Here is a 23,945-nt window from a genome sequence, read left to right as displayed (position 1 = left end):
TGGTGAGTGCCAATGGACTTCAATTTTCTAGTGCGGAAAACTGGCGCAGCAGCTTGACTTAAGACACATCATGTCTAGCCCTCACTATCCTCCACCAAATGGTCACGCAGAAAGGGCAGTGCAGACCGCAAAGAGAGTCATCCAGCAGAAAGACCCGTTGATAGCCTTCCATGTGCTACCATGGGGGTCAGTCCAGCAGAACTGCTGATGGGGAGGAAAGATCAGAATGACTCTCCTTATGCTTGAGAAGAATCTACGGCCCAAATGGCCCAACAGAAAGATTGTCAAACAAAAGGATGCTAATGAAAAGGCTTAAACAAGCTTTGTATTACAATCGCCGGCATTGTGACACACATCTATCAGTTCAATATCTGGGAGACACCGTCTGCACAGAGCTGGGCCATGAAAAGGCTTGGAAGACACCAGCAGTCTTCTTAAAAGAGGCTCGAGGTAAGACCTCGGAGTAACCTCCGAGGTCTTACCTCATCGACATGCAGGGAGAAGCAGTGCTGCGGCGGAACAAACTCCATCTCCGGGCAGATGCAACTCCTCAACCTGCAACAACCGACCAGCCTGCCTCCACTGAGGGTGCAGGGATGGACTCCCAATCTGCAAGTGTCACCACTCCAGAGACCGTTTCCTCTAAATCAAGTGAGGTGATTAACCCTGTGCACACACAAACACCAAGATGGGCCCTCACAAGATCAGGCCGTGTCAGTAAGCCAGTTGTTAGAGTGGACTTTTGGAGCACTGCGTTTCTAGGTGTTAATGGACTCTGGGGTGGAAAGGAAGCATTTATGGCTTTTTTTTTGGGGGGGGGGGGGGGTGAAAAGAGAAACAAGACAAAACAAATGACATGAAGCAACATGTAAACTTTAGTTATGTTGAGCAATTTGAGTTAAAAGTGACATTTGCTAATGTTTTGCAGAGAGAAATTGCATCCTGAGTCTATTTTATAGAGAAATCTAAGCTAACAAGGGTTGTGAAACTAACCTGGACTGATAAGACATTTTAAGTTTGATTAGAAGGCCAAATGAATGTGTGTTATCACAGTTTGGAGATACTGTTTGATATATTACTGGGCCGTCATCATTCTGTTTATATGCACTTTGTAGTTATTGGGAATAATTTGGAAAAAGGGAGATGTCCCATATGCACATAGCACGCACTTGACTTGCTTTGTGACATGCTTTACGGCAGAACGAAATCTCGCCTATGCTTGGTAGCAGCATGAGTTGTTATGAGTTGTATGCTGAATGGGTGGCAAGTGAATAAAGCCAAATTAGTAAAGAAACTCGCCTCGGATCATTCTACACCGTGGGGGTAGTCAGTTTTGTATTCTAATTTTGTTTTAACAGTCTAGTCCTGGTGTTCCTCCGCTCCATTAGGGAGCTCTGTTGTTAGCTGAGCCTGGTAAAGCACCTCTTGTTTCAAGATAAAGTTTATGTCATTTCCAGCTGTTCTTTTGTGTGCTGTAAATAAAATTATTCTTAGACACTCCAACGCCTGAATGTTGAATCTCTGTTGCATTACGCCTGGGTCTCTGATTCATTTCGTAACGCATATGCTGTTAATATCGAACATGTAATGTATATTGGTTCAGACAAGACACTTTGTCAGATTTTAACCATTTCAGACTGACATGCATTTGTGTTTGGTGGTGACTCTGCTTGAGTGATGCTCTGGAATGATCTGCACAAGCTTGACACAGACAGTCTCTGAGATCACAAACCCCCTGGCAGAACCTGATATTGAATAGGAAGCAAATCTATACATGCACATATTTCTTATAACAATGAGGAGGCTGGGGAGAAGGGGGGAGCAGGTTCATGACCAGTGAAGGCTGAAGCAGCAGTGATGTGGCAGCCCAGAGCAGGCAGAATGAATAAACGCTGCCCCAGTTTTAAGGTGCCCTAATAGGGAGGAGTGGACTGACTATGAGCACGATTGGACAGTGTAGAACCTAGTGACTGGCCTGTATGAGCTAGCGTAAAACTGTATTTATCGGTCCTACTTTTACTGTCAATAATCCATATCTGCCCTGAAAAAAAAACATATCAGTTGATTGCTACCCTTTGATTGGTGCAGATATGCACGTATGTAAGGGAAACCTGCAGACATTACTTAGGCCTGGAGAAGTCCTGCAAACAGCTTATGATTTATAAGCAGCAGTCAGGCAAAGATAAGGCGCAAAGTACAGGAGCTTTCTTTGTGGTACTGACCCCCATGGTAGCATATGGAAGGCTATCAACGGGTCTTTCTGCTGGAGGATTCTCTTTGCGGTCTGCACTGCCCTTTCTGCATGACCATTTGGTGGAGGATAGTGAGGGCTAGACATGATGTGTCTTAAGTCAAGCTGCTGCGCCAGTTTTCCGCACTAGAAAATTGAAGTCCATTGGCACTCACCACTTCATCTGGGATCCCAAACCTAGCAAAAGTTGCTTTCAGTCTATGTATAACTTGAGTGCTGGTTGTAGATGGCACATGTATCTCCAGGAACCGTGAATAGTAGTCTGAAATCACAAGTAAGTTGTGTTTATTGTGACCGGCTGATGAGCCATCATTGCCATACAGCTGTGGGGGAACTAATGACTGGTTTGGCCGTTGCAGCAGGGAGTTCAAATTGATTGACGGACGTAGCTCCAGTATACTCCTGAACATTTCTGGACAGGTACGCGCTGTGCAGCACGTGAAACACTGGTAAGCTTTAGATTTTGCATTAATATTGTTTCTTCTTTTAAGACCAGTCTTCTGTGGCTGCAGGGCCGAGTCCATTGACGGTGTCTCTGCTTTTATCGGCGGTGTCACGCGCGTGTAGGATCGGACAGCCAAGGTAACCAAAATGTTTGTTTATGCTTATTGTTATCGTTCTGTTGCTTGATTGTGGTTAAACATTTCTTTGTTTCATTGCAGTTTTGCCTCTGTTGCCTTGTCTTTTTGTTTGTTTATTTTGTTGCTTCTTTCTTTTAGTTTGTAGTCGTTTTGCCTAGTTTTGTATGAGTTTGCTTGATTCGAGTTTAGTTTTGTTTTCTCCCCGTGTGTGTTTATCCTTATCGTGGCTGTGTTCTCTGGCTCAGTAATCAGGTTTCTCTCCTCCATAGCTGCGTAGGGCCTGTGTGACCTCCATTTCTAATAACTGCGTTTATATTAACAGTGTGTGTTTATCCTCAGGTTGTCGTGCTTGGTTCTCTGGTTCAGTAATCAGGTTTCTCCCCTCTCTGGTTCAGTAATCAGGTTTCTCCCCTCCATAGCTGCATAGGGCCTGTGTGACTTCCAGTTTTAATAACTGCGCTTATATTAAAATTAGTGTGTGTTGTGTGCTGAACATATTTTTGTATAAGAATAAAATTGTATTTATATTTTTCCATACACGCTTCTGTATTCATTTGTGCACGTACCTGTGTTTAGTAGGGGAAACCCTCTGTTGAGAGGCTGGATTGTTACCATTCTTAGGGTGAAAGTCCCTAGGTGGCGTTGTCGGTTCCATGTTAAAAGATACCAGAAGACCCTCACCAGTCCAAACCTGGTTACATTATCATGTTCACAGAGGTCGAGAGCAATCTGTTTCCATGGACGTTCGGGCAGCAGTGTGGAGATAACTGGCTCCTTTTGCTGAGCTCGCGACTCTACAGTGTTCTTAAGTTCTACAGAGAGTCCAGGCCACCAAGCTGATACATTGGCTCTGTCTCTGCACTTTATTAGCCCTTTGTGTCCATCATGTATCTTCTGCAAGATGCCTGTTCTCATTGACCTTGGAACAAAAATCCTGGTTCCTCGTATGTTGAAGTCATCAGCTTCTGACAGCTCATTTTTCACTTTCATGTGATTTATGGTGGAACATTGCTACTGTGGTAGGACGGCTCAGTCCGCCTCCACTCGTATTGTGTGCATCAGATCCGGTCTGCGCAGCTGGGAGTAATCTGCCTAATGCACCTTGCTTGCTGGGCGGTGCCACACCCAGTTATATCTAGGAGAGGGCTGTGCGTCTCGTACATGCATCCTCTTTCCTGTTCCTGGGCCGGAGGGCTACATTAGTAGCATGGCTTAGCATGGATTTGCGTGGTGGTTTTGAGACGCTGGCTGTCGAGCTTTCGCTGTTTCCTGTCATCAGGTATGTGCCGACGTGGTCGCTACATCGCTGGGCTATATTAGTGTGTTTGATGAGCTTTCTGCTTTCTAGCAGAGTCGGGCCGTATTCTGGCTGAAGGCTGGGAGCCGGGCGTAATAATTCACGCGCTGCATTTAATTTCTGAGGTAGGCTGGCTCGTTTCTATCGCTCTTATGCGTGTTTGTTGGGCTGCACATGAAATGACTATGTTTCTGGTTGCTGTTGGCAGTGATTGAGCTGCATTTTTCTGCGGCTGTCTCCCCTGTTGCCTGAAAAGCTGTGGCTACATTGACGGGCGGCTCTACTTCCTGAAGCGGGCTACTGATGTTCTGTCACCAGTTCATCGCGGCAAGCTCTCTGCTCATCGGCAGCTGTTTTGTTGTTGTATGATGTTTTTAAAAAAAAAAATAAAATAAAATAACAACGATCTTGGTGTGCGTATGCCTCTTGCCCAGCACGCCTGTTATTGAGAGTATTATTATTATTATTATTAGGGTTGTTGCTGTTTTTTTTATATTAGAATTGTTAGTATTAGAATTGTTAGTATTAGAATTATTAGTGTTAGTATAGATCTTGGGATTCTTGATTAGTTAGTTTTGTTTATTTACTTATTTGTTGTGATTGCATATTTAAATTATTCAGTTATCTTTTTTTTGTTTGGGTTTGTAAATTTTGTTTTCCTTTTTTTTGGTTTTATTGGGTTGACTGGGCGAGGGAGTAAGGGGTGCATGTTGGCGTAATTGGCCTTGGTGGTGACCTCGTGGGCCCAGCCTAGTGTGGTGGTGTGGCAGTTTATTTGAGATCTATGTAGGTGTGCCTCTTTTTTCCGTGACTAACAGTTTGCCTCTTCTCCTTGGACAGGAGCTGTTGGGCCAGGTGGCTGGTGGCTGACTGATTTCCCCCGGAGGTGGTGGTCCCTTCACTCCCTGTACAATAGTGCACTTGGGTGTTCGTCAGTGATTTTGTTTTGTTCACGTGTGGTGCATTAAGACCCTTCCCTTCTCCCCTCCAGTTCGTCATCGCTGCCTGGTAAGCCCTCAGCCCTGTGCCTGGTGACTGTTTCGGTGGCACACTTAATTAAGTCAGGGGGGGCCCTTGAGGATTAGATTAATACTGTGCCACTTACTACCGTTATGTCTTGGCATCGCCAACAAGGTCGGTTTTAGAAAGAGTGTACATTTTTAAATATTGTTAATAAATTTCGTTTTTCTATACTTAAAGTGGAATCGCGTCAGTCTCCGGTGCCTTTTGTACCTGTGTGACCTTTCTTGTGGTCTGTATTAGAGTGGTGGTCCTCCCTAAATAGATCTCCTGGGGGTGATACTCCCCCAGGTGGCGTTGTCGGACACGTGATAGATAGCAAACATACATCTAACCCTCGTAGCCTTGCCACACTACTGTATTCAGGCCATCCTGATCTGATGACTTTGGTGACAGCCTGTAGCTCGTTGTCATCTGCTGTTGCCATTCTGATACTCTCCAGCTTAGTTGGGGATGCTGGGATGCCTTGTAACACCGTGGCTAGATGCCACGTCACCTTGTGTGTCAGTCTTTAGATGTTTTTGAGGGCTGCGGGACAGGGCATTTGCGACAACAAGGGTTTTGCCTGGTACATATTCTGCTACTGGACTGTACTTCAGGAGCCTCATTAGTAGATGTTGGCATCTCACGAGGACATTGTCTAGGCTTCGGTTGTTGTAAGTGGTACCAGTGGCTTGTGGTCAGTCCCCAGCCTGAACTGATCTAAGCCGCACAGATATTTGTCGAACTTCCCAAAAGCCCAAACGCACGCCAGGTGCTTTTTTTTTTTTCTATCTGAGCATAGCGTGTTTCGGCTTCTGTGAGACATCTGGAGAAGTAAGCTACCGGTTTCCACTTCTCTTCGTGGAGCTGGGGGAGTACACCCCCAAGACCATAGCTGCTGGCATGGACAGACACACTGATGCAGCAACATCATAGAAGGCAAGAACTGGTGCTGGTGTTCACATCTCTTTAATGCTCTGAAAGACTGATTGTTGTGAGTGGCTCCAGGTCCAGATGTTCTTGCTCTTCAGAAGCAGTGGCTGACCTATTGTGGATAAATTAGGGACACACCTTCCCAGGTAGTTCACCATGCCCAGGATTCTTTTTAGCTCCTGAACATTTTCTAGTGGGGACAACAAGCCCACTGACTCACCTTCTCAAGCCTTCTCGAGCCTAACATTGTGTTGGTCCATTGTGGTCTCATAGACGAGCATGTCATCCATGAAGACTTCAACACCTTCCAGCCCCTGCAGAGTTTCTGGCATTTTCCGCTGGAAGATTTCAGGTGCGCTGGAAATCCCGAAGGGTAATCTTTTAAAACAGTATCTGCCAAAAGGTGTTATGAAGGTTATTAGCTTGCAGCTGTCTGGATGCAGTGGGATTTGCCAAAACCCGCTCGTGGCATCAAGAGAGGAGAACACAGCTGCTCCACTCAGCTTGGCTGTTCTTTCATCTGAGGTAGGTAAGATATACCATTCTCTTTTGACTGACTCATTTAGCCTTTTTAAGTCCACACAGATTCTGGCTTTGCCGGTTTTGCTTCACCATAGGCGCACACCATTTGGTTGGCTGTGTCACCCGCTGAATGGCACCGCTCTTCTCCATCCTGTGTAGTTCCTGTTTTACCTTTTGTAACATAGGGAAGGGCACACAGCGAGCAGTGTGCACAACATATGATTGAGCATCATCTTTCAGCTGGATTTTGGCTGGTTCATTTTTTAGAGTGCCATGCTCACCAAAAGTTTGCAGAAATCCACTTGTGGCACATGTCATTTCATCGACTCGCTGTACTAAGCTAATTTTCACTGATAAAGGTTGCCTGAGCAGGTTGCTGACACTCTGGCCACAGACTACATATGCTTCTAATGGGTATTCCTTTCCCTTGTAGCTAACTGTAGCATTGATACAGCCAAGATACCAAAGCTCACCTGCTGGGCTGAAATGTCAGCTGATTTCAGAGTTCTTGGTGGAGTGAGTTTCTGAAAGGAGTCCTCGCTTAACATGTTGACATCAGCTCCCGTGTCTATTTTAAATTCCATCTGGATGGAATCCACCTTTAGTTGCACAGTCTACTGTTCTTTCTCCTCTGCACTGCACACTGAACCTAAATAAAAAATTTCCAGTCAGCTTGCTCAGTCTCTGTGATTTCATTCATGGACTTGTTGCTGTTGCGGCACATCCTGGCCCACTGTCCCATTTTATGGCTATGGTGGCATGTGCTTCTCCCTGCAGGACATCTTTCATCTTTGCTGTGTTGTGCTTTTCCACATTTACTGTCATTTCCTCCCCATTTTCTGTCTTTAGACTTGCCTTGTTGTTGTTTCCAGTTATTTTTATTCTGTTTGTATTGCACCTCGTGCATTGTACCCATAGTGTTTCCTAGCAGGCTCACTTGTGCTGCGACCTCCTGACGGTCTGTATCATCAGTGCAAGTGTCAGGTCCGGCATCTGCTGCAGCCTGCATGAGAGCTCCTTCTCTAGTATCGCAAAGACGATATGGTTGGGGATATTTTCCTCTCGGCCTGTGCCGAACTCACAGTGCTTTGATAGATCATACAGGGCTCGGATGGAACACTCCACTTTCTCCCCTGGCCGCTGGATATGCTGGTGGAAACATGCTCTCTCGTGTATAATATTCCTCAGGGGGAAAAAGTAGTCGTCAAACTTCTTCCCCACAATGCCAAAGTCATTCCTGTGCCCTTTGTCAGCGAAAATGAATGATTTGTATATATTTTCTGTCTTGTTGCCCATGGCGTAGATTAGGTAGCACACCTGAACTTTCCCGTCGTCTTTGTCTAGTTTTGTGGCGAGTCTGAACCGCTCAAAGTGCTGTCTCCAGTCCGGCCAATCTGTCGGTTTATCAAAAGAAAAGCTCGCTGGGGAATTAAACTTCACCTTTCAGTCGGCAATCCATACTTTGTCTCTTCTGTGACTCCGGTCACTTCTGACACCATGTAGAATGAGCCCAGGCGAGTTTCTTTACTAATTCGGTTTTATTAACTTTGCCACCCATTCAGCATACAACTCATAACATAACATGCGGCTTCTCATGCCGCGACCAAGCATAGACAAGTTTTTGTTCTGCTGTAAAAGATGTCGTAACACTGCTGTAACACACTTAACTTGCTCTACATATGTGCATATGTGACGCACGGTACTACCAAGCCAGGAAAGCTAACAGAAAGAATAATTCGGTAATTCCGTTAATTCAAATTTGGCAGGTGAGGCAGAGTTGACCAGGGTAGCAGGCAAGCAGGTGGGAGTACTGAGGAAAAATGAGAAAGTGGCAATGGCGCCACCAGGCGGGCCTGGGGTAGCCGCGGCCACCCCTACAAATCTGCTGGCCACCCCACTGGCAACCCCACTGACCAGTGACAAATATCGATTGCCAGTTAAACTCACACCACGGCAAGGACAAGGCTCAGATGGCGCACACTTAGCCAATCAGAGGCGACAAAGGCAGTTCCTTCCCCCTTGATTGGCTCATTGTCTAACAGTGATGTCAATCACTCATTCATTTCATTGGTTCTGAGTAGATTGCAAACTCCGACAGCATCGCCATTGATCCGCATCAATCAGCAGCACCGATATGAAGCGAGGACTATGAGTAAGTCATAATTTCTTTTGTAAAAAGAAGGGGGAGAAGTAATATTCGTCGTGACGTGCTTTTTAAGTGCCAAAAGGTGCTGCTACAGCAACCTGTTAAAGCAGCACTGCAGAAGTTCAGGCAGCTGCAGCTGCAGAAGAGGGACGGTTAGCAGAGATAATGGGCACAGAGGCGAGGCAGGGGTCAGCAGCAGGTGTTCGACCTGCTCCTGGACCAACAGGTAAAATTATGCCATTAATAATGAAATTTATTGCTAGGCTAGATGCTAAAATCATCTGGAAATGTATGTTTAGAGTGTGTTTATTAAGTTATTAACCACGATATAATCACTTTGATTTTGTTTGATTAGTTTGAATATAAATGGCTATAGGTTATTAAATAATTACTATAGAGAAGGGTCAAATATTATTATTATTACTATAATGATAATTATTTTAATGTCAGCATAACTGATTTTGCCTCTTGTTTCATCATAGATATCGCCCAGTCAAGAGCAGAACAGCCAAAGCAGCCACATCTGCAAAACTTCCTGCGAACCCATCAAGGGGACAGAAGACGGTGTTTTTCAAAAGACTGGTACAGCAAACATAAATGGCTGGAATATTGTTAAAGTAAGGACTCTGCCTTCTTATGCTTGTCGCCATTTCAAGAAGAGGGTTTCAAAAATTGGAAAAAGGCAACCTTCAAAGATGTCGGAAATGTCCAATCTGCACTGATTACATATAATAAACTGGCCTAGGACACAAAGAGAGGACATATTACCCACTAGCCAAAGCTACTGAATAGAATGATGAATCATAACATGCTTTACCTAACAATCAGTGAAAAAAAGAAGTACAAGAAAATTCCTCAACGTTGTCTTCAACACAGGAGCAGAGGTATCCTGAGAACATAAGGTGGACTGATCTTTAACGTGGATCAGCTAACCCTCCTATGTCACATTTCCTACATGATGATGGATAATGTGCTGCTTTTGTAACAGCCTGTGTACCTGAAATGTTTGCAACCCACACACAGGCCCATTAAAATTCAGAGTAAAGCTTCACATTGAACGTGATATGTCCGATAGCCAGCTATTTGGTGTTTTTACTGTCAAAGCATCCCACAAGTCCTCAGCTCATTACTCTGCACTCCATCGTTATGTTAAAAACAGTCATCTCTGAGCACAAATGTGAAATGCTGATTAAATACAAGCAACACACAATGCTTCTCTTGTACTTGGAATACCTGAAATCATCCAAATGTCTTCAACTGTCTCACATCCTAAACTGAGCAAACAGAAACTAGTATGAAGCAGCTCTGCAGGTCCCACTCATCAGGCCTTTGGTTAGTGGTTCATAGACCACCCATACAAGAAAATTACTGGAGGGCCATGGCACTAAGAGAGAGCATGCCAGAGATAAGACTTGTCTGAGACAGAAGTAGCCGTCAACTGGCCATTGGGCATACAGAGACAAACGGCAGTGAGCTGCTGCACTGAGCGGCAGATCATCAAAAAAAATCCATCAATTTTTTACCAGGCCTGTGTCATTTAGGGTATGCAGGAGATCATGCTACCATACATAATATGTAATCTACCCTGACGACCTGACCCAAGCACCCGCCATCCTCTGGACCTGTCTCCACGGACAAGTCTCGGGCTGAATTTCTTTCTGACTGCAAACCTGGAAGGAAACCTCTCAAAAAAGTGTTATTTACAGGCAGGCGAGGCTGACTTCCAGAGGAAGAGCAGAGAGACAGGGCACTGGACAAAAGCAACCTTTTTCTCATCTGAAAAACAAAACAAAACATTTAACTTTTACTCATTTCTCCAGGAGAGTGGGCTGCACAAACAAAATACTTAAAATGAATGCTATTCTTTCATTACTTCTATCAATCCAGCCAACTTTTTTTTAAAGGAAGCAAAATTCTGCTACTCTATAGAGGAAATGTATTCCATTGCCATCTACAACCAGCACTCAAGTTATACATAGACTGAAAGCAACTTTTGCTAGGTTTGGGATCCCAGATGAAGTGGTGAGTGCCAATGGACTTCAATTTTCTAGTGCGTAAAACTGGCGCAGCAGCTTGACTTAAGACACATCATGTCTAGCCCTCACTATCCTCCACCAAATGGTCACGCAGAAAGGGCAGTGCAGACCGCAAAGAGAGTCATCCAGCAGAAAGACCCGTTGATAGCCTTCCATGTGCTACCATGGGGGTCAGTCCAGCAGAACTGCTGATGGGGAGGAAAGATCAGAATGACTCTCCTTATGCTTGAGAAGAATCTACGGCCCAAATGGCCCAACAGAAAGATTGTCAAACAAAAGGATGCTAATGAAAAGGCTAAACAAGCTTTCTATTACAATCGCCGGCATTGTGACACACATCTATCAGTTCAATATCTGGGAGACACCGTCTGCACAGAGCTGGGCCATGAAAAGGCTTGGAAGACACCAGCAGTCTTCTTAAAAGAGGCTCGAGGTAAGATCTCGGAGTAACCTCCGAGGTCTTATCTCATCGACATGCAGGGAGAAGCAGTGCTGCGGCGGAACAAACTCCATCTCCGGGCAGATGCAACTCCTCAACCTGCAACAACCGACCAGCCTGCCTCCACTGAGGGTGCAGGGATGGACTCCCAATCTGCAAGTGTCACCACTCCAGAGACCGTTTCCTCTAAATCAAGTGAGGTGATTAACCCTGTGCACACACAAACACCAAGACGGGCCCTCACAAGATCAGGCCGTGTCAGTAAGCCAGTTGTTAGAGTGGACTTTTGGAGCACTGCGTTTCTAGGTGTTAAACAATGGACTCTGGGGTGGAAAGGAAGCATCTATGGCTTTTTTTTTTGGGGGGGGGTGAAAAGAGAAACAAGACAAAACAAATGACATGAAGCAACATGTAAACTTTAGTTATGTTGAGCAATTTGAGTTAAAAGTGACATTTGCTAATGTTTTGCAGAGAGAAATTGCATCCTGAGTCTATTTTATAGAGAAATCTAAGCTAACAAGGGTTGTGAAACTAACCTGGACTGATAAGACATTTTAAGTTTGATTAGAAGGCCAAATGAATGTGTGTTATCACAGTTTGGAGATACTGTTTGATATATTACTGGGCCGTCATCATTCTGTTTATATGCACTTTGTAGTTATTGGGAATAATTTGGAAAAAGGGAGATGTCCCATATGCACATAGCACGCACTTTACTTGCTTTGTGACATGCTTTACGGCAGAACGAAATCTCGCCTATGCTTGGTAGCAGCATGAGTTGTTATAAGTTGTATTCTGAATGGGTGGCAAGTGAATAAAGCCAAATTAGTAAAGAAACTCGCCTCCGATCATTCTACACCGTGGGGGTAGTCAGTTTTGTATTCTAATTTTGTTTTAACAGTCTAGTCCTGGTGTTCCTCCGCTCCATTAGGGAGCTCTGTTGTTAGCTGAGCCTGGTAAAGCACCTCTTGTTTCAAGATAAAGTTTGTCATTTCCAGCTGTTCTTTTGTGTGCTGTAAATAAAATTATTCTTAGACACTCCAACGCCTGAATGTTGAATCTCTGTTGCATTACGCCTGGGTCTCTGATTCATTTCGTAACGCATATGCTGTTAATATCGAACATGTAATGTATATTGGTTCAGACAAGACACTTTGTCAGATTTTAACCATTTCAGACTGACATGCATTTGTGTTTGGTGGTGACTCTGCTTGAGTGATGCTCTGGAATGATCTGCACAAGCTTGACACAGACAGTCTCTGAGATCACAAACCCCCTGGCAGAACCTGATATTGAATAGGAAGCAAATCTATACATGCACATATTTCTTATAACAATGAGGAGGCTGGGGAGAAGGGGGGAGCAGGTTCATGACCAGTGAAGGCTGAAGCAGCAGTGATGTGGCAGCCCAGAGCAGGCAGAATGAATAAACGCTGCCCCAGTTTTAAGGTGCCCTAATAGGGAGGAGTGGACTGACTATGAGCACGATTGGACAGTGTAGAACCTTGTGACTGGCCTGTATGAGCTAGCGTAAAACTGTATTTATCGGTCCTACTTTTACTGCCAATAATCCATATCTGCCCTGAAAAAAAAAACATATCAGTTGATTGCTACCCTTTGATTGGTGCAGATATGGACGTATGTAAGGGAAACCTGCAGACATTACTTAGGCCTGGAGAAGTCCTGCAAACAGTTTATGATTTATAAGCAGCAGTCAGGCAAAGATAAGGCGCAAAGTACAGGAGCTTTCTTTGTGGTACTGACCCCCATGGTAGCATATGGAAGGCTATCAACGGGTCTTTCTGCTGGAGGATTCTCTTTGCGGTCTGCACTGCCCTTTCTGCATGACCATTTGGTGGAGGATAGTGAGGGCTAGACATGATGTGTCTTAAGTCAAGCTGCTGCGCCAGTTTTCCGCACTAGAAAATTGAAGTCCATTGGCACTCACCACTTCATCTGGGATCCCAAACCTAGCAAAAGTTGCTTTCAGTCTATGTATAACTTGAGTGCTGGTTGTAGATGGCACATGTATCTCCAGGAACCGTGAATAGTAGTCTGAAATCACAAGTAAGTTGTGTTTATTGTGACCGGCTGATGAGCCATCATTGCCATACAGCTGTGGGGGAACTAATGATTGGTTTGGCCGTTGCAGCAGGGAGTTCAAATTGATTGACGGACGTAGCTCCAGTATACTCCTGAACATTTCTGGACAGGTACGCGCTGTGCAGCACGTGAAACACTGGTAAGCTTTAGATTTTGCATTAATATTGTTTCTTCTTTTAAGACCAGTCTTCTGTGGCTGCAGGGCCGAGTCCATTGACGGTGTCTCTGCTTTTATCGGCGGTGTCACGCGCGTGTAGGATCGGACAGCCAAGGTAACCAAAATGTTTGTTTATGCTTATTGTTATCGTTCTGTTGCTTGATTGTGGTTAAACATTTCTTTGTTTCATTGCAGTTTTGCCTCTGTTGCCTTGTCTTTTTGTTTGTTTATTTTGTTGCTTCTTTCTTTTAGTTTGTAGTCGTTTTGCCTAGTTTTGTATGAGTTTGCTTGATTCGAGTTTAGTTTTGTTTTCTCCCCGTATGTGTTTATCCTTATCGTGGCTGTGTTCTCTGGCTCAGTAATCAGGTTTCTCTCCTCCATAGCTGCGTAGGGCCTGTGTGACCTCCATTTCTAATAACTGCGTTTATATTAACAGTGTGTGTTTATCCTCAGGTTGTCGTGCTTGGTTCTCTGGTTCAGTAATCAGGTTTCTCCCCTCTCTGGTTCAGTAATCAGGTTTCTCCCCTCCATAGCTGCATAGGGCCTGTGTGACTTCCAGTTTTAATAACTGCGCTTATATTAAAATTAGTGTGTGTTGTGTGCTGAACATATTTTTGTATAAGAATAAAATTGTATTTATATTTTTCCATACACGCTTCTGTATTCATTTGTGCACGTACCTGTGTTTAGTAGGGGAAACCCTCTGTTGAGAGGCTGGATTGTTACCATTCTTAGGGTGAAAGTCCCTAGGTGGCGTTGTCGGTTCCATGTTAAAAGATACCAGAAGACCCTCACCAGTCCAAACCTGGTTACATTATCATGTTCACAGAGGTCGAGAGCAATCTGTTTCCATGGACGTTCGGGCAGCAGTGTGGAGATAACTGGCTCCTTTTGCTGAGCTCGCGACTCTACAGTGTTCTTAAGTTCTACAGAGAGTCCAGGCCACCAAGCTGATACATTGGCTCTGTCTCTGCACTTTATTAGCCCTTTGTGTCCATCATGTATCTTCTGCAAGATGCCTGTTCTCATTGACCTTGGAACAAAAATCCTGGTTCCTCGTATGTTGAAGTCATCAGCTTCTGACAGCTCATTTTTCACTTTCATGTGATTTATGGTGGAACATTGCTACTGTGGTAGGACGGCTCAGTCCGCCTCCACTCGTATTGTGTGCATCAGATCCGGTCTGCGCAGCTGGGAGTAATCTGCCTAATGCACCTTGCTTGCTGGGCGGTGCCACACCCAGTTATATCTAGGAGAGGGCTGTGCGTCTCGTACATGCATCCTCTTTCCTGTTCCTGGGCCGGAGGGCTACATTAGTAGCATGGCTTAGCATGGATTTGCGTGGTGGTTTTGAGACGCTGGCTGTCGAGCTTTCGCTTTTTCCTGTCATCAGGTATGTGCCGACGTGGTCGCTACATCGCTGGGCTATATTAGTGTGTTTGATGAGCTTTCTGCTTTCTAGCAGAGTCGGGCCGTATTCTGGCTGAAGGCTGGGAGCCGGGCGTAATAATTCACGCGCTGCATTTAATTTCTGAGGTAGGCTGGCTCGTTTCTATCGCTCTTATGCGTGTTTGTTGGGCTGCACATGAAATGACTATGTTTCTGGTTGCTGTTGGCAGTGATTGAGCTGCATTTTTCTGCGGCTGTCTCCCCTGTTGCCTGAAAAGCTGTGGCTACATTGACGGGCGGCTCTACTTCCTGAAGCGGGCTACTGATGTTCTGTCACCAGTTCATCGCGGCAAGCTCTCTGCTCATCGGCAGCTGTTTTGTTGTTGTATGATGTTTTTAAAAAAAAAATAAAATAAAATAACAACGATCTTGGTGTGCGTATGCCTCTTGCCCAGCACGCCTGTTATTGAGAGTATTATTATTATTATTATTAGGGTTGTTGCTGTTTTTTTTATATTAGAATTGTTAGTATTAGAATTGTTAGTATTAGAATTATTAGTGTTAGTATAGATCTTGGGATTCTTGATTAGTTAGTTTTGTTTATTTACTTATTTGTTGTGATTGCATATTTAAATTATTCAGTTATCTTTTTTTTGTTTGGGTTTGTAAATTTTGTTTTCCTTTTTTTGGTTTTATTGGGTTGACTGGGCGAGGGAGTAAGGGGTGCATGTTGGCGTAATTGGCCTTGGTGGTGACCTCGTGGGCCCAGCCTAGTGTGGTGGTGTGGCAGTTTATTTGAGATCTATGTAGGTGTGCCTCGTTTTTCCGTGACTAACAGTTTGCCTCTTCTCCTTGGACAGGAGCTGTTGGGCCAGGTGGCTGGTGGCTGACTGATTTCCCCCGGAGGTGGTGGTCCCTTCACTCCCTGTACAATAGTGCACTTGGGTGTTCGTCAATGATTTTGTTTTGTTCACGTGTGGTGTGGTGCATTAAGACCCTTCCCTTCTCCCCTCCAGTTCGTCATCGCTGCCTGGTAAGCCCTCAGCCCTGTGCCTGGTGACTGTTTCGGTGGCACACTTAATTAAGTCAGGGGGGGCCCTTGAGGATTAGATTAATACTGTGCCACTTACTACCGTTATGTCTTGGCATCGCCAACAAGGTCGGTTTTAGAAAGAGTGTACATTTTTAAATATTGTTAATAAATTTCATTTTTCTGTACTTAAAGTGGAATCGCGTCAGTCTCCGGTGCCCTTCGTACCTGTGTGACCTTTCTTGTGGTCTGTATTAGAGTGGTGGTCCTCCCTAAATAGATCTCCTGGGGGTGATACTCCCCCAGGTGGCGTTGTCGGACACGTGATAGATAGCAAACATACATCTAACCCTCGTAGCCTTGCCACACTACTGTATTCAGGCCATCCTGATCTGATGACTTTGGTGACAGCCTGTAGCTCGTTGTCATCTGCTGTTGCCATTCTGATACTCTCCAGCTTAGTTGGGGATGCTGGGATGCCTTGTAACACCGTGGCTAGATGCCATGTCACCTTGTGTGTCAGTCTTTAGATGTTTTTGAGGGCTGCGGGACAGGGCATTTGCGACAACAAGGGTTTTGCCTGGTACATATTCTGCTACTGGACTGTACTTCAGGAGCCTCATTAGTAGATGTTGGCATCTCACGAGGACATTGTCTAGGCTTCGGTTGTTGTAAGTGGTACCAGTGGCTTGTGGTCAGTCCCCAGCCTGAACTGATCTAAGCCGCACAGATATTTGTCGAACTTCCCAAAAGCCCAAACGCACGCCAGGTGCTTTTTTTTTTTTTTCTATCTGAGCATAGCGTGTTTCGGCTTCTGTGAGACATCTGGAGAAGTAAGCTACCGGTTTCCACTTCTCTTCGTGGAGCTGGGGGAGTACACCCCCAAGACCATAGCTGCTGGCATGGACAGACACACTGATGCAGCAACATCATAGAAGGCAAGAACTGGTGCTGGTGTTCACATCTCTTTAATGTTCTGAAAGACTGATTGTTGTGAGTGGCTCCAGGTCCAGATGTTCTTGCTCTTCAGAAGCAGTGGCTGACCTATTGTGGATAAATTAGGGACACACCTTCCCAGGTAGTTCACCATGCCCAGGATTCTTTTTAGCTCCTGAACATTTTCTAGTGGGGACAACAAGCCCGCTGACTCACCTTCTCAAGCCTTCTCGAGCCTAACATTGTGTTGGTCCATTGTGGTCTCATAGACGAGCATGTCATCCATGAAGACTTCAACACCTTCCAGCCCCTGCAGAGTTTCTAGCATTTTCCGCTGGAAGATTTCAGGTGCGCTGGAAATCCCGAAGGGTAATCTTTTAAAACAGTATCTGCCAAAAGGTGTTATGAAGGTTATTAGCTTGCAGCTGTCTGGATGCAGTGGGATTTGCCAAAACCCGCTCGTGGCATCAAGAGAGGAGAACACAGCTGCTCCACTCAGCTTGGCTGTTCTTTCATCTGAGGTAGGTAAGATATACCATTCTCTTTTGACTGACTCATTTAGCCTTTTTAAGTCCACACAGATTCTGGCTTTGCCGGTTTTGCTTCACCATAGGCGCACACCATTTGGTTGGCTGTGTCACCCGCTGAATGGCACCGCTCTTCTCCATCCTGTGTAGTTCCTGTTTTACCTTTTGTAACATAGGGAAGGGCACACAGCGAGCAGTGTGCACAACATATGATTGAGCATCATCTTTCAGCTGGATTTTGGCTGGTTCATTTTTTAGAGTGCCATGCTCACCAAAAGTTTGCAGAAATCCACTTGTGGCACATGTCATTTCATCGACTCGCTGTACTAAGCTAATTTTCACTGATAAAGGTTGCCTGAGCAGGTTGCTGACACTCTGGCCACAGACTACATATGCTTCTAATGGGTATTCCTTTCCCTTGTAGCTAACTGTAGCATTGATACAGCCAAGATACCAAAGCTCACCTGCTGGGCTGAAATGTCAGCTGATTTCAGAGTTCTTGGTGGAGTGAGTTTCTGAAAGGAGTCCTCGCTTAACATGTTGACATCAGCTCCCGTGTCTATTTTAAATTCCATCTGGATGGAATCCACCTTTAGTTGCACAGTATACTGTTCTTTCTCCTCTGCACTGCACACTGAACCTAAATAAAAAATTTCCAGTCAGCTTGCTCAGTCTCTGTGATTTCATTCATGGACTTGTTGCTGTTGCGGCACATCCTGGCCCACTGTCCCATTTTATGGCTATGGTGGCATGTGGTTCTCCCTGCAGGACATCTTTCATCTTTGCTGTGTTGTGCTTTTCCACATTTACTGTCATTTCCTCCCCATTTTCTGTCTTTAGACTTGCCTTGTTGTTGTTTCCAGTTATTTTTATTCTGTTTGTATTGCACCTCGTGCATTGTACCCATAGTGTTTCTAGCAGGCTCACTTGTGCTGCGACCTCCTGACGGTCTGTATCATCAGTGCAAGTGTCAGGTCCGGCATCTGCTGCAGCCTGCATGAGAGCTCCTTCTCTAGTATCGCAAAGACGATATGGTTGGGATATTTTCCTCTCGGCCTGTGCCGAACTCACAGTGCTTTGATAGATCATACAGGGCTCGGATGGAACACTCCACTTTCCTCCCCTGCCCGCTGGATATGCTGGTGGAAACATGCTCTCTCGTGTATAATATTCCTCAGGGGGAAAAAGTAGTCGTCAAACTTCTTCCCCCACAATGCCAAAGTCATTCCTGTGCCCTTTGTCAGCGAAAATGAATGATTTGTATATATTTTCTGTCTTGTTGCCCATGGCGTAGATTAGGTAGCACACCTGAACTTTCCCGTCGTCTTTGTCTAGTTTTGTGGCGAGTCTGAACCGCTCAAAGTGCTGTCTCCAGTCCGGCCAATCTGTCGGTTTATCAAAAGAAAAGCTCGCTTGGGAATTAAAACTTCACCTTTCAGTCGGCAATCCATACTTTGTCTCTTCTGTGACTCCGGTCACTTCTGACACCATGTAGAATGAGCCCAGGCGAGTTTCTTTACTAATTCGGTTTTATTAACTTTGCCACCCATTCAGCATACAACTCATAACATAACATGCGGCTTCTCATGCCGCGACCAAGCATAGACAAGTTTTTGTTCTGCTGTAAAAGATGTCGTAACACTGCTGTAACACACTTAACTTGCTCTACATATGTGCATATGTGACACCACGGTACTACCAAGCAGGAAAGCTAACAGAAAGAATAATTCGGTAATTCCGTTAATTCAAATTTGGCAGGTGAGGCAGAGTTGACCAGGGTAGCAGGCAAGCAGGTGGGAGTACTGAGGAAAAATGAGAAAGTGGCAATGGCGCCACCAGGCGGGCCTGGGGTAGCCGCGGCCACCCCTACAAATCTGCTGGCCACCCCCACTGGCAACCCCACTGACCAGTGACAAATATCGATTGCCAGTTAAGCTCACACCACGGCAAGGACAAGGCTCAGATGGCGCACACTTAGCAATCAGAGGCGACAAAGGCAGTTCCTTCCCCCTTGATTGGCTCATTGTCTAACAGTGATGTCAATCACTCATTCATTTCATTGGTTCTGAGTAGATTGCAAACTCCGACCAGCATCGCCATTGATCCGCATCAATCAGCAGCACCGATATGAAGCGAGGGACTATGAGTAAGTCATAATTTCTTTTGTAAAAAGAAGGGGGAGAAGTAATATTCGTCGTGACGTGCTTTTTAAGTGCCAAAAGGTGCTGCTACAGCAACCTGTTAAAGCAGCACTGCAGAAGTTCAGGCAGCCGCAGCTGCAGAAGAGGGACGGTTAGCAGAGATAATGGGCACAGAGGCGAGGCAGGGGTCAGCAGCAGGTGTTCGACCTGCTCCTGGACCAACAGGTAAAATTATGCCATTAATAATGAAATTTATTGCTAGGCTAGATGCTAACATCATCTGGAAATGTATGTTTAGAGTGTGTTTATTAAGTTATTAACCACAATATAATCACTTTGATTTTGTTTGATTAGTTTGAATATAAATGGCTATAGGTTATTAAATTAATTACTATAGAGAAGGGTCAAATATTATTATTATTACTATAATGATAATTATTTTAATGTCAGCATAAACTGATTTTGCCTCTTGTTTCATCATAGATATCGCCCAGTCAAGAGCAGAACAGCCAAAGCAGCCACATCTGTAAAACTTCCTGCGAACCCGTCAAGGGGACAGAAGACGGTGTTTTTCAAAAGACTGGTACAGCAAACGTAAATGGCTGGAATATTGTCAAAAGTAAGGGACTCTGCCTTCTTATGCTTGTCGCCATTTCAAGAAGAGGGTTTCAAAAATTGGAAAAAGGGCAACCTTCAAAGATGTCGGAAATGTCCAATCTGCACTGATTACATTAATAAACTGGCCTAGGACCACAAAGAGAGGACATATTACCCACTAGCCAAAGCTACTGAATAGAATGATGAATCATAACATGCTTTACCTAACAATCAGTGAAAAAAAGAAGTACAGAAAATTCCTCAACGTTGTCTTCAACACAGGAGCAGAGGTATCCTGAGAACATAAGGTGGACTGATCTTTAACGTGGATCAGCTAACCCTCCTATGTCACATTTCCTACATGATGATGGATAATGTGCTGCTTTTGTAACAGCCTGTGTACCTGAAATGTTTGCAACCCACACACAGGCCCATTAAAATTCAGAGTAAAGCTTCACATTGAACGTGATATGTCCGATAGCCAGCTATTTGGTGTTTTTTACTGTCAAAGCATCCACAAGTCCTCAGCTCATTACTCTGCACTCCATCGTTATGTTAAAAACAGTCATCTCTGAGCACAAATGTGAAATGCTGATTAATTACAAGCAACACACAATGCTTCTCTTGTACTTGGAATACCTGAAATCATCCAAATGTCTTCAACTGTCTCACATCCTAAACTGAGCAAACAGAAACTAGTATGAAGCAGCTCTGCAGGTCCCACTCATCAGGCCTTTGGGTTAGTGGTTCATAGACCACCCATACAAGAAAATTACTGGAGGGCCATGGCACTAAGAGGAGAGCATGCCAGAGATAAGACTTGTCTGAGACAGAAGTAGCCGTCAACTGGCCATTGGGCATACAGAGACAAACGGCAGTGAGCTGCTGCACTGAGCGGCAGATCATCAAAAAAAATCCATCAATTTTTTACCAGGCCTGTGTCATTTAGGGTATGCAGGAGATCATGCTACCATACATAATATGTAATCTACCCTGACGACCTGACCCCAAGCACCCGCCATCCTCTGGACCTGTCTCCACGGACAAGTCTCGGGCCTGAATTTCTTTCTGACTGCAAACCTGGAAGGAAACCTCTCAAAAAAGTGTTATTTACAGGCAGGCGAGGCTGACTTCCAGAGGAAGAGCAGAGAGACAGGGCACTGGACAAAAGCAGCCTTTTTTCTCATCTGAAAAACAAAACAAAAACATTTAACTTTTACTCATTTCTCCAGGAGAGTGGGCTGCACAAACAAAATACTTAAAATGAATGCTATTCTTTCATTACTTCTATCAATCCAGCCAACTTTTTTTTAAAGGAAGCAAAATTCTGCTACTCTATAGAGGAAATGTATTCCATTGCCATCTACAACCAGCACTCAAGTTATACATAGACTGAAAGCAACTTTTGCTAGGTTTGGGATCCCAGATGAAGTGGTGAGTGCCAATGGACTTCAATTTTCTAGTGCGTAAAACTGGCGCAGCAGCTTGACTTAAGACACATCATGTCTAGCCCTCACTATCCTCCACCAAATGGTCACGCAGAAAGGGCAGTGCAGACCGCAAAGAGAGTCATCCAGCAGAAAGACCCGTTGATAGCCTTCCATGTGCTACCATGGTCCAGTCCAGCAGAACTGCTGATGGGGAGGAAAGATCAGAATGACTCTCCTTATGCTTGAGAAGAATCTACGGCCCAAATGGCCCAACAGAAAGATTGTCAAACAAAAGGATGCTAATGAAAAGGCTAAACAAGCTTTCTATTACAATCGCCGGCATTGTGACACACATCTATCAGTTCAATATCTGGGAGACACCGTCTGCACAGAGCTGGGCCATGAAAAGGCTTGGAAGACACCAGCAGTCTTCTTAAAAGAGGCTCGAGGTAAGATCTCGGAGTAACCTCCGAGGTCTTATCTCATCGACATGCAGGGAGAAGCAGTGCTGCGGCGGAACAAACTCCATCTCCGGGCAGATGCAACTCCTCAACCTGCAACAACCGACCAGCCTGCCTCCACTGAGGGTGCAGGGATGGACTCCCAATCTGCAAGTGTCACCACTCCAGAGACCGTTTCCTCTAAATCAAGTGAGGTGATTAACCCTGTGCACACACAAACACCAAGACGGGCCCTCACAAGATCAGGCCGTGTCAGTAAGCCAGTTGTTAGAGTGGACTTTTGGAGCACTGCGTTTCTAGGTGTTAAACAATGGACTCTGGGGTGGAAAGGAAGCATCTATGGCTTTTTTTTGGGGGGGGGGGTGAAAAGAGAAACAAGACAAAACAAATGACATGAAGCAACATGTAAACCTTTAGTTATGTTGAGCAATTTGAGTTAAAAGTGACATTTGCTAATGTTTTGCAGAGAGAAATTGCATCCCTGAGTCTATTTTATAGAGAAATCTAAGCTAACAAGGGTTGTGAAACTAACCTGGACTGATAAGACATTTTAAGTTTGATTAGAAGGCCAAATGAATGTGTGTTATCACAGTTTGGAGATACTGTTTGATATATTACTGGGCCGTCATCATTCTGTTTATATGCACTTTGTAGTTATTGGAATAATTTGGAAAAAGGGAGATGTCCCATATGCACATAGCACGCACTTTACTTGCTTTGTGACATGCTTTACGGCAGAACGAAATCTCGCCTATGCTTGGTAGCAGCATGAGTTGTTGTGAGTTGTATGCTGAATGGGTGGCAAGTGAATAAAGCCAAATTAGTAAAGAAACTCGCCTCCGATCATTCTACACCCGTGGGGGTAGTCAGTTTTGTATTCTAATTTTGTTTTAACAGTCTAGTCCTGGTGTTCCTCCGCTCCATTAGGGAGCTCTGTTGTTAGCTGAGCCTGGTAAAGCACCTCTTGTTTCAAGATAAAGTTTGTCATTTCCAGCTGTTCTTTTGTGTGCTGTAAATAAAATTATTCTTAGACACTCCAACGCCTGAATGTTGAATCTCTGTTGCATTACGCCTGGGTCTCTGATTCATTTCGTAACGCATATGCTGTTAATATCGAACATGTATGTATATTGGTTCAGACAAGACACTTTGTCAGATTTTAACCATTTCAGACTGACATGCATTTGTGTTTGGTGGTGACTCTGCTTGAGTGATGCTCTGGAATGATCTGCACAAGCTTGACACAGACAGTCTCTGAGATCACAAACCCCCTGGCAGAACCTGATATTGAATAGGAAGCAAATCTATACATGCACATATTTCTTATAACAATGAGGAGGCTGGGGAGAAGGGGGGAGCAGGTTCATGACCAGTGAAGGCTGAAGCAGCAGTGATGTGGCAGCCCAGAGCAGGCAGAAATGAATAAACGCTGCCCCAGTTTTAAGGTGCCCTAATAGGGAGGAGTGGACTGACTATGAGCACGATTGGACAGTGTAGAACCTTGTGACTGGCCTGTATGAGCTAGCGTAAAACTGTATTTATCGGTCCTACTTTTACTGCCAATAATCCATATCTGCCCTGAAAAAAAAAACATATCAGTTGATTGCTACCCTTTGATTGGTGCAGATATGGACGTATGTAAGGGAAACCTGCAGACATTACTTAGGGCCTGGAGAAGTCCTGCAAACAGTTTATGATTTATAAGCAGCAGTCAGGCAAAGATAAGGCGCAAAGTACAGGAGCTTTCTTTGTGGTACTGACCCCCATGGTAGCATATGGAAGGCTATCAACGGGTCTTTCTGCTGGAGGATTCTCTTTGCGGTCTGCACTGCCCTTTCTGCATGACCATTTGGTGGAGGATAGTGAGGGCTAGACATGATGTGTCTTAAGTCAAGCTGCTGCGCCAGTTTTCCGCACTAGAAAATTGAAGTCCATTGGCACTCACCACTTCATCTGGGATCCCAAAC

At 44.8% G+C, this 23,945-nt stretch overlaps 1 long non-coding RNA gene across 4 annotated transcripts; it reads left to right on the top strand.

The window, feature by feature from the left end:
- Window positions 1-2,443: 2,443 nt before the first annotated feature.
- On the top strand, window positions 2,444-20,064 carry LOC111565822 (uncharacterized). Of its 4 annotated transcripts, none has more exons than XR_008600126.1 (5): window positions 2,444-4,111; window positions 4,184-4,254; window positions 4,338-13,582; window positions 15,717-15,889; window positions 19,974-20,064. It is a non-coding gene; the product is annotated as an uncharacterized LOC111565822 (long non-coding RNA). The 4 variants fall into 4 exon arrangements; XR_008600125.1 differs by lacking the exon at window positions 19,974-20,064 and having other exon boundaries at window positions 4,338-4,492; window positions 4,970-13,582; window positions 15,717-18,011; XR_008600127.1 differs by lacking the exon at window positions 19,974-20,064 and having other exon boundaries at window positions 4,338-5,137; window positions 9,215-13,582; window positions 15,717-18,011.
- The last annotated feature ends 3,881 nt before the right edge of the window (window positions 20,065-23,945 follow it).

The sequence above is a fragment of the Amphiprion ocellaris genome, chromosome 21, assembly GCF_022539595.1.
Source record: "Amphiprion ocellaris isolate individual 3 ecotype Okinawa chromosome 21, ASM2253959v1, whole genome shotgun sequence".
In the NCBI taxonomy this organism is placed as follows: domain Eukaryota; kingdom Metazoa; phylum Chordata; class Actinopteri; family Pomacentridae; genus Amphiprion; species Amphiprion ocellaris.
This window is presented reverse-complemented; position numbering and strand designations above follow the sequence as displayed.